Raw genomic sequence first — 12,659 nt, 5'->3', positions numbered from 1 at the left:
GTAAACCTGGGCGCAGGGTGTTACAGAAAAGTAGAAAAGTAGAACCATAAGGCAGTGTAAATATATGGCGTATATTAATTACCGGCCCACGCACTGACAGTACTGCTAGAAGACGCTAAATGAGTGGAGGTTTGGAATGGCAGCACTTTGGAATTGCGCCGAATGTTCTAGATAAAAAGCTTCGTGTGTCGATAGGAGTACGAGTGCTTTCTCAATTCCAAATGAAGGGAAACAATTGTTGCGTGGAATCTGCTTGGCTAAAAAAGTTTATGAATATCAGATTTAAACATACGACCTGCAGTGCGAGCACCAAAGGAAGAAGGCGAATACATATGGAGCGCTAACTACGAAACAAATTTTATTGCTGCTTGGTCAGCACATATTGTACACGAAATCATGACAAGACAAATGGCAAACACAGACTTGAGATGCTGTTCATCAAAATTTATTGTATCACAGACGATTAACATCGATAATAATTTAACATAACGTTTGCTTGCTATAAATACGCTCACGAGAAAGACAAGACAGAATTCAGTAACATGGACATAAATAAACACATGAAATGACGCGGAGGCAACGCGTACTGAGACCGCAAACATCTAAACTACCAACGCTTGAACGGTCGAAAGGTGCAGATGCTATAATAATAACTAAACTATACCTCCATAGTTGTGCAGGTCGCTGACGCTGTTCCCCACACGGCTATACGCTACAGCGACGCGCAGTACATAAATATCCTTATCGCGACAGGTATGCGTGATATGGAGAACGATCGCTTTATTAAAGCAAGCTTCACGTAACGCATTATGCGACTGCGCTTGTAGTTTGGTGGGTCTGCTCTGTCGGTCTCTGCCCGTTAAAATGCAGTTCGACCAGTACAATCCGAGGCGGTCAATTTTTGGTGATATCGCCTACCATAGGTGTGTGCAGGGTTATCCATTAGGGGAGGGGGGGCGCAGTTGAGCCGTAGTGACCCCCACCACCCATCGCTTTTAAAGACGATAGTCTTTCTTGGGATACTTAAAAATTTTGGTCTGTCTTTCTGTTTGTCGGCACTTCCCTCGATTCAGCCACTCGGCCAAAGTTGAACCACTTGCCCAAGGGCCAGTCATCTTGAACTGGTACGGTTGTCCATACTTGTGAACGTTGTCGATCAAAAAGTAAAGATCATGCATATCTGAGGAGCAACATCACTAGGTAAGTATTGGGTGGCGTGTTCAAGTTTAATAGAAAATGCATACATACGTAATTTTAAGGACCCTAGTTTCTTAAGCTGCGCTGAAAATGCGACTGCGCTGAAATTTGCCTTCCTCCGTGCCCTTCGCACGAGCTCATTGTTGTGTTTCGGTTTCGGTTCTGTATTGCACTGTACGAATGCCATGGGTTGGTGTTGAAAAATGTTAGTTTTGAGAAGGCCAAAAAGGTGAAAAAAAATATTTTTAAAAAATGAAAAAGCAGCGTTGTGGGCGGCCTTCAGGCTGTCGGTTCTGGGCGCCGCTCTGGCATTCCTGTTTTACCCAGGCGACGTGTAAATAAATGAATGTGTGGAGAGTACTCGTTGAGTGCGGACGTTTCTTCTGCTTCAGCGCCGGTCGCGTTGGTCACCGCCGGTCTTCGCCTGCTGCTGCACCGGGACTACCAGCACGCAACACAGCACTCATGTTTCCCGACGTATTGCCAGATGGCGTCCATATCTCACACAGCGCCTCTTCTATCGTCTTTACACGACATTTGCAGCGAAGCACGCAGATACGCGGCCAATCTTTTTTGTCGAGTCCGAAAGTACACAAGCTTCGCAATCCACGCAAAAACGGAAATAAAGAGATCACGCGCTTCTCGCAACGGCCTGCCTTTGGTTCCCGACTTTCTGGGTGGAAAGGTTGGAAGTCTGTCTCGTATTATACGATGATTTGCGCAATGCATCGCGTCACGATAACACCCCCAAATGTCTGCTGTATAATTGTCACGGTCACTATTACGTCGGCGAGGCGGTTTATCTCTTCTGCGGCCAGTGGCGGTAAGATAAGCGCGCCCACATTACTCGCTCTGCACCGTTAAAACGTCCCTCGGGCAGTTATCTCTCGCGTGGGGCTGTTTATTCATAACGCGCTGTATCGAAGTACGCGTGTTTTATGGGAACTGTAACACGAGTCCGGCTATACTGTCACAGCGATGTCCTTGGACGGACCGCTACTCCTGTTTATCTGGTTCTCGTGTTATGTAGCTTAAGTTTAGAATGCTGCGTGAGTGCAGTTCGTTTGAAGTGTCGCTTCCCTTTTACTGACACAGCGCGTCCTTTTACAACAATCTCGGTCGGGCACGAAGCCAATGCCTCCCTCTCGGAAGCTTCAGCGTCGATAGAGACAGGTCTTTGTCCTTACGTGAAAAGGACCTTCACGTGAAAAAATAACGAAAAATGTTTATATCTTTACGGTCACGATGGGAAACAGCGGGATGATGAGGCTTCGCACCATAGAGTATGGCAAAGACGGAGTGCTATGAGAAGCAGCCTTTATTTTACCTTTGTTGCATGTGCAACATGCCTGAAACCATTGAAGATTTTATTTTCTGTCCTTATAATCGTTAGGGTCTGACCTCCCAAAACCACGATATGATAATGAGGGACGCCGTACCTGGGTTCTTTAACGTGCACCTAAATCTAAGTGCCCCGTATTTTCTATATTTCAACCAATTGCCAACGCAAAGAAGAACTTTGGAAAATTAATTTCGTCGAATTGGATTTGCACTGACTTTAACAACCTTTTTTGGACATGGGGCGTCGTGAATGGGGTTTTGTCACAGCGTTATTTTCGTGCTGTTTACAAAAGCATCAGATACAAAGGAAACTACTCGTTGATTTATGAGAAATTAGACATTGAATATTTATATGATTGATTATGATTATTAATCTACCTCGAACGCCATGGCACCTTTCATCTTGCTTATACATCTGATAATGCGTTCTTAGTTATACTCTAGTCCTACGAGGTCAATCCTTACCACTGTCAGGATACAAACAGTTGTAAAACCGGCTGCTTCTTAGTCAATTTCCCGTAGTGGGTATGATCCAGTAAAAAGAAACAAGAACTAGATCACTAGCCTCCAGAATGAACTAGCCTTCGCCCACCTGATGTGTACGTTGTGATATGCATCATGAGACAAAGCCAGGCCATCTCGGGAATGTGTGACCGAAAGAAAATTATGCACCCAGACGCACACACCAACTTATTAGGATTGCACATTTGGAGAACCCGCCATTATGCCTGTCTTGCGTCCTCTTGATTGACATTGTCAAAAGTGGTGCTGCAGAAGATGATAAAATCATGCGTGTTCATATAGGTACAGGAGAAAACCCGAAATTTGCGTGTCGCTTACTGACTAACGACCAACGACTTTGGAAAAGGATGTATGTTTCCGTGGGGAATATCTAAACTGTGTGTTGTAAACTATACAATCAAACACGTATACAGGTGGATAAGGTGCTTTATCGTCCTAACAGAGTCACATTATAGCCCGTGCCACTGATGTTCTCTCTCCATCCACGGCCGCATTATCAATACACGAAACGTTTTCACGATACGTCATCAAAAGCGCTTGACTTCCATGTGTAAATGCCACATGAGCTGCATTTACGCAAGTCTTTCTCATTATGAGCCAAAAAGGATAAGTTTTCAGGAGAGGACGATGTGTGCATCTAGAAGAACACGAGAATGCTTCCGCCGTAATCTCGCAGGCAACATCGATAGTCTGTAGGATACAGACTCAAAGGAGATGACATGGAAAGGTTTAAGCTATGCTTTTTTTTTCTGTAAGCCTTCTACGAGAACCATATGTTGTCCTTCCGCAGGAAAAAAGATTGTTCACATACTGCACTGCTTTCCTTACTTCTGCGCAGTGTTGTCGCTGCTTACATTAAGCGGCGAAGAGAGCACAGTCCAAGGAGGTTTTAACCTCCTTGGCACAGCCGCTCCGCCCGGTCGAGAAAAATCTTGTATTTTTGTTTTTCTTTTTTTCGCTCCGGGATTGTCCCGCCTCTCACTGATCCACTTTTGTGAGCCGGTTTTCTTGTTCCGCGGTCCGCTACATCTTTTATGTCGGTGGCACCCGTCCCAGCGGACAGCCGTGATCGTATAGTGGTTAGTACCTTGCGTTGTGGCCGCAATAACCCAGGTTCGAATCCTGGTCACGGCAAAAATTTTTTTTTTCGTTTTCTGACGCTATATAAGATATCATAATGTAACAGATAAGAACCGTAACTCAGAAATCGCGATAGGAAATTGTAGATGCATGTCAATGCTGTTTTTTTCTCGAACATTTTTAAATGTATCGGCGGACAGAACTTCGTACGCGGTATGCAAATTGAGACGATGGTTTAGCCGCGCCAGGCTCTGTCGAGCGCCTTTTTATCTCTGCTGTCGGCAGTGGCAGAAAGATAAGCACATTTGCACCACGCGCCGTGCGGAACTTCTTGAAAATGCTATCTCTTTTGTTAAACAGTTTATCGATAGCTTCACGTGTTCCGTACCTGTAACTTGGATGCGCGCCCAGCTATTAGAGAGTTTTAGCTAGTTACGGAAATACGGTACGCAAATACGCTACCGTATGACGGTACCAGTCCTCCTTTCCAGGTCGTCGACCTTTTACCGGTGAAGGCACCCCAACACCACAAAAGCTTTTTCAAAAATTGCTGTGGGGTTAATTGTCACGCCTCATTGTTGCCCGTCAGCCTACGCATTGTTAACGAGACACCTGTCGTTTGGGGTACTCATTATCACCGGTACGGGGAGCGGCAAAAGCACAACCAGCGGGAAAGGAGGAACGCTACCGTACTGCCTTACCGTATTTCCGTAACTTGCTAAAACTCAATTGACCTCTTCGGCGGAGGGATAAGCACCTCCTTTCAAATGCTGACGCAAGTTCACGTCGCTGCCTCGAGGGTGCATTTTTGTGGGGGTCACGCATATTTGCAACAGCTGAGAGGGTATAAGTGACCACACCTAACGAACCTTAATTGGAAAGGTGCACATCCTAAAACCCATGGGACTGGAAGCGTCTCTTCTCGCAATCATTTCCCCCATGTGCTAACAATCTCATTCGCGACGCTTCTTGAGTATCTGACAAGAAGGGGAACTCATGGCGTTATCGATAGGGTCAGGATGTCATTGTCAAAACCTTCAGTGTATAGCTATAGTATATAAAGCACCGCGCTTTTACGTGACGAGGGATCGTGCACAAAACAAAATAATGAAGCGATAAGAAAATGAGGAAACATAAGCGTATTCGCGGACTGATAATGCGAGAATAGAAAACACGCAAATATGCCCACAGACTCGTTAAAATGCGAATTGGGCGAGGCAACACAATTAAAAATATATATATGGGATAAGGGGAGCGGGATATTAAAAAGACGCCGAGGTCTGCGCCGTAATATGGGAGTGCAGTAATCTCTATTTTTCGGACACTTGCTAGACGGTGTCGCAGCAAACGCAAACGTAACATCAAGGCACGTAAAGAGCTTCACCACGGCTTGGTAGCGCAGGCTAGTCAGCTTGCGCCTGAAGCCGTGACTGATGTACAAAACAATACATACCTGGATCGTGGTCAAGATTGACCTGCATCCACTCTTGACACTTTTTTTTCACAGCACAACTCTGAATTAAAAGCGTTCGTTCGTTCATTCATTCATTCATTCATTCATTCATTCATTCATTCATTCATTCATTCATTCATTCATTCATTCATTTGGCCTAGCGTAAGTGAAAGCCGTCTGTGTTAAAGAAATGCGTAGTTGCGTTGCTGCTGTCGTAATTACACATGGTTGACGAACACAGTGGTAATGTTCCGCAGCCCCCCACGTATCTGTGTGCTGACAGCTGGCGCGATGCCGAGAAGCAACCACTTTGGCTGCCGCTGAGCTACTCAGAACGAATCGGGTAGGTAAAAAAAGAAAGAAGGAAGTGGGGGACAGAGAGGGGAGAGGTAGAAAATGAGAGAAGGAAGGGAGGAGGAATGAGGTGAGTGAAAGAGGAGGACATTGTGAATGAGTGCCCCCAGTAACTAGCAGCGGGGTTTTCCACGGGGCTCTGTTTATAGATTACTTTGCCGCAACGTCGCCCGGCTAGCTCAGTCGGTAGAGCATGAGACTTAAGGGTCGTGGGTTCGAGCCCCACGTTGGGCGTGTTCTTTTTACACTCTTTTGCTCGTTTTTTTGTCTTTTTTTTGTGAAGTGCGCGAAGCGATCATTCTTTGGCCACCCAAGGATTCCGTTACGATTGTTTTCTTCTGGCAATCAACACGTGTTCCGTCCACCTCAGCATACCTTTCGTCTACAGTTATTTTAGCCAATAGGAACATTTTGGCATTTAACGTGCCGTAATAATGAGCGTCGGCTGGGGGCTGCAAAAGAAAGGGGTAGCCAACTTCCCACCCCGCAGCCGCAGTTGCCCCTGCCCAAGCCATGCAACGTATATTAAACGAAGCAAGGGATCTTCCGACACGTCAACTCAAAACAAGACAAAACAAAACAAAACAAAGAAAAAAAAACAAAAAAGGAAGGACAGCAAAAAAAAAAAGTGCCGTGACCAGGATTCGAACCTGGGTTATTGCGGCCACAACGCAAGGTACTAACCACTATACGATCACGGCTGTCCGCTGGGACAGCCGCAAACGAGAAAAAAGCTATTGCGAGTCTCGGAAGGGCGCAACCGTCTGGCGAGAAACTGGATCACCGTCAAGAGCGCGTAAGAGGGGGATAGAAAACACAACAACAAAGCAACAAAAGAAAAATCCTTGAAGCAAGGGAAGCACTCTGTTGGCTTTATCCGCCTGCTTCGCTTGAACTTTGCGGCTCCGCTGCCTATGGGCTATTTACATTTGATACTTGTATGAGACTAAATAAAAAAAAATTGACTTTCCTGGTATTAGCAAGTCAACTTTTAACAATACCCTGAAAACCCGCTCTTGCCCCGAGGAGACAGTTGGCAAGCTAAAAATGGAGTAGGAAGAAAAAAATTGGCCGCGTATCTGCGTGCTTCGCTGCAAATGTCGTGTAAAGACGATAGAAGAGGCGCTGTGTGAGATATGGACGCCATCTGGCAATACGTCGGGAAACATGAGTGCTGTGTTGCGTGCTGGTAGTCCCGGCGCAGCAGCAGGCGAAGACCGGCGGTGACCAACGCGACCGGCGGGGACGCCAGCCAGCCCGAAAACGCGGTTTGGCGCGAAGCGCTGAAGCAGAGAAACGTCCGCACTCAACGAGTACTCTCCACACACTCTTTTATTTACACGTCGCCTGGGTAAAACAGGAACGCCAGAGCGGCGCCCACAACCGGCAGCCTGAAGGCCGCCCACAACGCTGCTTTTTTCATTTTTTAAATATTTTTTTTCACCTTCTTGGCCTTCTCAAAACTAAAGTTTTTCAACACCAACCCATGGCATTCGTACAGTGCAATACAGAACCGAAACCGAAACACAACAATGAGCTCGTGCGAAGGGCACGGAGGAAGGCAAATTTCAGCGCAGTCGCATTTTCAGCTTTGTTGAAACAGCGCTCACTAGACGACGACGAAGTAAAAGAAGGCACAGGACAGGCAGCGCCTGTCCTGTGCCTGTCCTGTGCCTTCTTTTACTTCGTCGTCGTCTAGTGAGCGCTGTTTCAACAAAGATGAACGCATACCAACTTGCTCAAGCTTCCATTCTTATGCATTTTCAGCGCAGCTTAAGAAACTAGGGTCCTTAAAATTACGTATGTATGCATTTTCTATTAAAGGAACACGCCACCTAATTCTTACCTAGTGATGTCGCACCTCAGATATGCATGATATTTACTTTTTGATCGACAACGTTCACAAGTATGAACAGCCGAACCAGTTCAAGACGGCTGGCCCTTGGGCAAGTGGTTCAACTTTGGCCGAGTGGCTGAATCGAGGGACGTGCCGACAAACAGAAAGACAGACAGACAGAAAGACAGACCAAATTTTCTGCGTTTAAGTTTTCCAAGAAAGACTATCGTCTTTAAAAATTCAGGAGCCTTTACCGTATCGGGGACATGGGGGCAAGTTGGCGTGGGCGTTCTACTTTTCTTCAAAGTATTTAGATGGGCAAGTTGGTTTGGGTTCGTAATGATGCAAAAACGAGAAGACAGGACATTCGCTTTTCTTTCTTGCTTGCTTCAAAGACTACGTTCTTGAAAGGTGCGGCGGGTTGAGAGCATCGCTCGAGTCTCCTCTATTTGTGACCGCCCCACCCTTCCCCGTTACCACCAACGCCTAAGCCGTGGCCCCCTCACGGGAGGCAAAAAACAGCGTCTCGTTTCTTCTTTTCCGGACCACGGTATATAACAGTAAATGCAGCATGAGCATCTACGCGGAGTGGGAATGCAAGAATATCTAATGCACGTGCACACAAAAAATTATGCCTTAATGGCAAGTCTGTGTAGCAATAAAATAAAAGAATGCAATAGTACAAAACGCGCAAACGCTCTGACAAATTCGTTATAAATGCAAGTTGGGCGAGCTGACGCAATTAAAATATCTGGGGATGAGCGAACCGGGATGGAGGCAGACGAAGATGTCTGCGCCTTAATATAGGACACGCGCGAGACGGCGCCGCAGCAAACGCAAACGAGCTTCACCACGGCTTTGTAGCACGAGTTAAGGCCCAAACACACGTACGCGTTGCAGCGCGTCAACGCGTGACCTTTTGACGCGGCGCCGCGTCCGTTCCCTATGGGGAGAGAGGGCGCGCGGCTACACGAAGCTGCGTGCCCTCCCTCTCCATAGGGAGAGGGCGCGGCGCCGCGTCAAAAAGTCACGCGTTGACGCGCTGCAACGCGTGCGTGTGTTCGGGCCTTTAGTGTGCTCCTGAAGCTGTGACTGATGCGCAATTAACACGTACCATACCTAGGTCGTGGTAAAGATCTACTTGAATTCGCCCTTGAAACTTCTTTCACTGCGCAATGCTCAGTTGAAAGCATTCATTCATTCATTCATTCATTCATTCATTCATTCATTCATTCATTCATTCATTCATTCATTCGTTCGTTCGTTCGTTCGTTCGTTCCTTTAGGCTAGCGTAAGTGAAAGCGGTTTGTATTAAAAGTATTTAGACGTGGTGTTTGCTGCTGTCGTAATGCCCCGTTGCACACGAACACAGTGGCAATGCCCCGAAGCCTGTCTCTGTGTGCGTGTGTAGCTGGCAAAATGCCAAGTCGCAGCCGCTTTGGCTGACGCCGAGCTACGCGTGTCAGAACGTATCGGGTAGGTAGAAAGCGCAAGAAAGAGGGGAGAAAGCGGGGGGGGGGAGGGAGGGGGGAGAGAGAGAGTGAGAGAACGAAGGGAGGAGGAATGCGGTGAATGACAAAGGAGAAAGCTACGAATGAATGGACCCAGCCACTAGCAGCGGAGTTTTCCCACAAAGCTCAGTCTATAGATTCCTCAGCCGCCCGTGTCGCCCGGCTAGCTCAGTCGGTAGAGCATGAGACTCTTAATCTCAGGGTCGTGGGTTCGAGCCCCACGTTGGGCGTATAGTTTTTTTACAGCAACCTTATGTTTTTTTTTTTATTATTATCTTAGAGTACACGGAGCGCACCATCTTTGGTGCAGCATCAGTTCCGTCGCCCTTGTTCTCTTCTGGCAACGAACACGTGTTCTACCCACCTCGGTATTCTTTGCGCCTCGCGTTATTTTAGCCATAAGGAATTATTTGGGTTTTAACGCGTCGACATTGCGATGTGCTTATGATTCAGGCCGTAACGGCAGACTCCTGATCAATTTTGACTGTCTTAGATTTTTTAACGTGCACCTAAATCTACGCACAAAAGCATTATTCTTTGCTAATCTCCCCAATCGAAATACCGGGGCTGTTGCCGGTAATTGAACCGGCCGTTCTCGTACTGGTAGCAGCTAAGTCACCAGTCAAAATGTGCGGTGTCTGTCCATGCGTCTCCCGTAGATAACCTAACCATCATTAATTGCAAAGCGCGTACCTTTAATGTTGCAATAGCGTGGTCAGTTGTCAAGCACTCGCATATTGCAATGCATTATAACCCCTGAGAAGGGTCAAACTTGCTTTGCGCTGTTTCGACGATTCTTATCAGAAGCAACAGCTATAATAAAAGACACACATGTACAACTTCATAGATTTCAAGTTTACAAGCTGAGTACTGGCTAATCCCGCTTGGCTAGATTAATGAAGGTTGCGAGAACCAACATAATCGAAGGGCGAGTCTGGACACCAGGGCTTCTTACTCGGGAGTCGGAACCAACGGTTACTGAAAGAAACGTACTAAAAAGACCAACACAAACCAAACGCTCAGTCGCCAAAGCAGAACATTGGTCTTTTCATGCAAATCACATGACACCACGTGGAAACGAAAGTGACGCAGCAGGTTTTTGTGCGTACCTTTGTTTCTGTTGTTCGGCGCTACTTCATTTCATTATACGAGCACACCAACTAGTTCACATATAAACCTCCCTGCAGTGTATTCCTTGCACACGGTTGACGCACGCGCTCTCTATAAGTAAATGGATGGATGCATGGAAGGTTATTATTGAGGTCCATTAGGGCGCGCTAGTTTTCTCCCCCAAACGGGACGCTCCAATGTTGCAATATTATAAAGGCAACGTTGATACTACTTCATTTGAGTGTCGGATGTGCGCACAGCGTCCAAAAAATTCATAGGTATGCGAGAGCTTTATATTATTTTACTAGCCTGTATCCTTGCGCATTTAAAAAAAAAATAATTGTTGGGGTTTAACGTCCCAAAACTACGATATGATTATGAGAGACGCCGTATTGTAGGGCTCCGGATATTTCGACTACCTACGGGAGAATCTCTTTTTGAACAGCGAAGCTGCTTAAGCTGGCCGTAATTTGTGCGGCCTATCAGGAAAGTATCATCATCACGAACGGGTCTGTATAACAGGAGTTCCGATTCCCAGCGATCTGAGGGAAATATAACAGTTCTGCCTGTTCCAAGGAATGTTCACCCCATTCATAATGTGAACACAAGGCAAGCCAGAGTCAAAAACCTGCTAGAAAAAGCTAAAAATCAGGCTGAAGAATGCTCGTTCGTCGACGCGGCTCTCATGTCCAATAAACGAGCCTTAACAGTAGTACTTGTGAACGGCGAAGGTGAACTCGTCAACTCGGCTTCCACCTACACCACAGAATCAGAAATTGCTGAGCAGGTAGCCATCGCCCTGGCGCTTTTAGACCCAAATAGATCGGGGATCCACAGCGATTCTAGGGCAGCCGTCCGAGCATTTACCAAAGGAGGTATTTCCAGACAGGCGCTTTGGCAATTCTCGAGGGAAAAGTAATCAAACCACACACGGTCATCTGATTTCCTGCTCACATGGGAGAAATCAACGGTGCTCCCGCGAACCTCAACGAATCTGCCCACAATGCTGCACGAGGACTTGCCAACCGTGCAGCCACAAGGCAAGAAGATGCTGAGGTTTCAGAATGCAGGGATCACCTCCTCTCTTACAACGAGCAAACCAAGCACTTCTACCTAGGACGCAGGGTCTTCCCCCCTCCGCACAGTAAACTAAATAGAGCACAGGCCATTACGCTAAGGTTCTTACAAACAAGAACCTATCCGAACCCGCTGTTAATTAACAAGATTTATTAGGGCTTCTCTACTCCTACAACATGTGAAACATGCCACGAAACCATAGATCTCACTCATATGGTCTGGGGTTGCTCCGCGTTACGCAGCGACAAGGAAAACACTGAAGAGTGGTGGGACGCAGCTCTGCGCAGTCCGAAATTAGAGGGACAATTATGAGCAGTCCAACGGGCCCGCGAAGCGGCCGAAAGGCTTTAGGTATTTCGGTCCCAACGTGGGAGCGGCCCGCTTCGGGCTAGGGAACTATACACGACCTATTGTACCTCAATAAAGTTCTTTCATCCGTCCATTCATCCATCCATGCATCCATCATGAACGGGCATGTGCCACAAAAATTGGGCAAATCCCAGTACTTACCACTGGTGCACTAAATATGAAGGCAACAATTAGCCCAAGAAGTGTCTATCATCACGGGCATGTGCCACAAAAATTGGGCAAATCCCACCACAGTCACCAATGGTCCACTAAGACAGAGAGAGAGAAAGCTATAGAAAGAGAGCGAGAAAAATACAGCGAAATAATGTGAATAAAGACATAAAAAGATAGGAAGACAGAAAGATATAGAAAGAGAATTCATTCATTCATTCATTTGGTCTAGCGTAAGTGAAAGCTGTCTGTGTTAAAAAAAATACGTTGTTGCGTTGCTGCTGTCGTAATTACACGTGGTTGACGAACACAGTGGTAATGTCCCGCAGCCCCGCACGTATCTGTGGGCTGACGGCTGGCACGATGCCGAAAAGCAACCGCTTTGGCTGCCAGAACGAATCGGATAGGTAAAAAAAGAAAGGAAGAAGTGGGGGGACAGACAGGGGAGAGATAGAAAATGAGAGAAGGAAGGAAGGAGGAATGCGGTGAGTAAAAGAGGAGGACATTGTGAATGAATGCTCCCAGTAACTGGCAGCGGGGTTTTCCACGAGGCTCTGTCGATAGATCACTTCGTCGCTGTGTCGCCCGGCTAGCTCAGTCGGTAGAGCATGAGACTCTTAATCTCAGGGTCGTGGGTTCGAGCCCCACGTTGGGCGTG

General features: G+C 46.9%; 1 protein-coding gene and 4 non-coding genes across 6 annotated transcripts in view; 4 read left to right on the top strand and 1 right to left on the bottom strand.

Moving 5' to 3' along the window:
- Positions 1 to 12,659, top strand: part of LOC119390133 (scoloptoxin SSD14) — a 134,123-nt gene that overhangs the window by 73,593 nt on the left and 47,871 nt on the right. The gene's annotated exons all lie outside the window — the stretch shown is intronic.
- Trnah-gug (transfer RNA histidin (anticodon GUG)) lies at positions 4,123 to 4,194 on the top strand. The gene has a single exon. It is a non-coding gene; the product is annotated as a tRNA-His (tRNA).
- Trnah-gug (transfer RNA histidin (anticodon GUG)) lies at positions 6,577 to 6,648 on the bottom strand. Its single transcript has one exon. It is a non-coding gene; the product is annotated as a tRNA-His (tRNA).
- Trnak-cuu (transfer RNA lysine (anticodon CUU)) lies at positions 9,453 to 9,525 on the top strand. Its single transcript has one exon. It is a non-coding gene; the product is annotated as a tRNA-Lys (tRNA).
- On the top strand, positions 12,585 to 12,657 carry Trnak-cuu (transfer RNA lysine (anticodon CUU)). Its single transcript has one exon. It is a non-coding gene; the product is annotated as a tRNA-Lys (tRNA).

Source organism: Rhipicephalus sanguineus, chromosome 4 (genome assembly GCF_013339695.2).
Source record: "Rhipicephalus sanguineus isolate Rsan-2018 chromosome 4, BIME_Rsan_1.4, whole genome shotgun sequence".
In the NCBI taxonomy this organism is placed as follows: Eukaryota; Metazoa; Arthropoda; class Arachnida; order Ixodida; family Ixodidae; genus Rhipicephalus; species Rhipicephalus sanguineus.
Note: the sequence above shows the minus strand (reverse complement) of the source record. Positions and strands in the feature narration are given on the sequence as shown.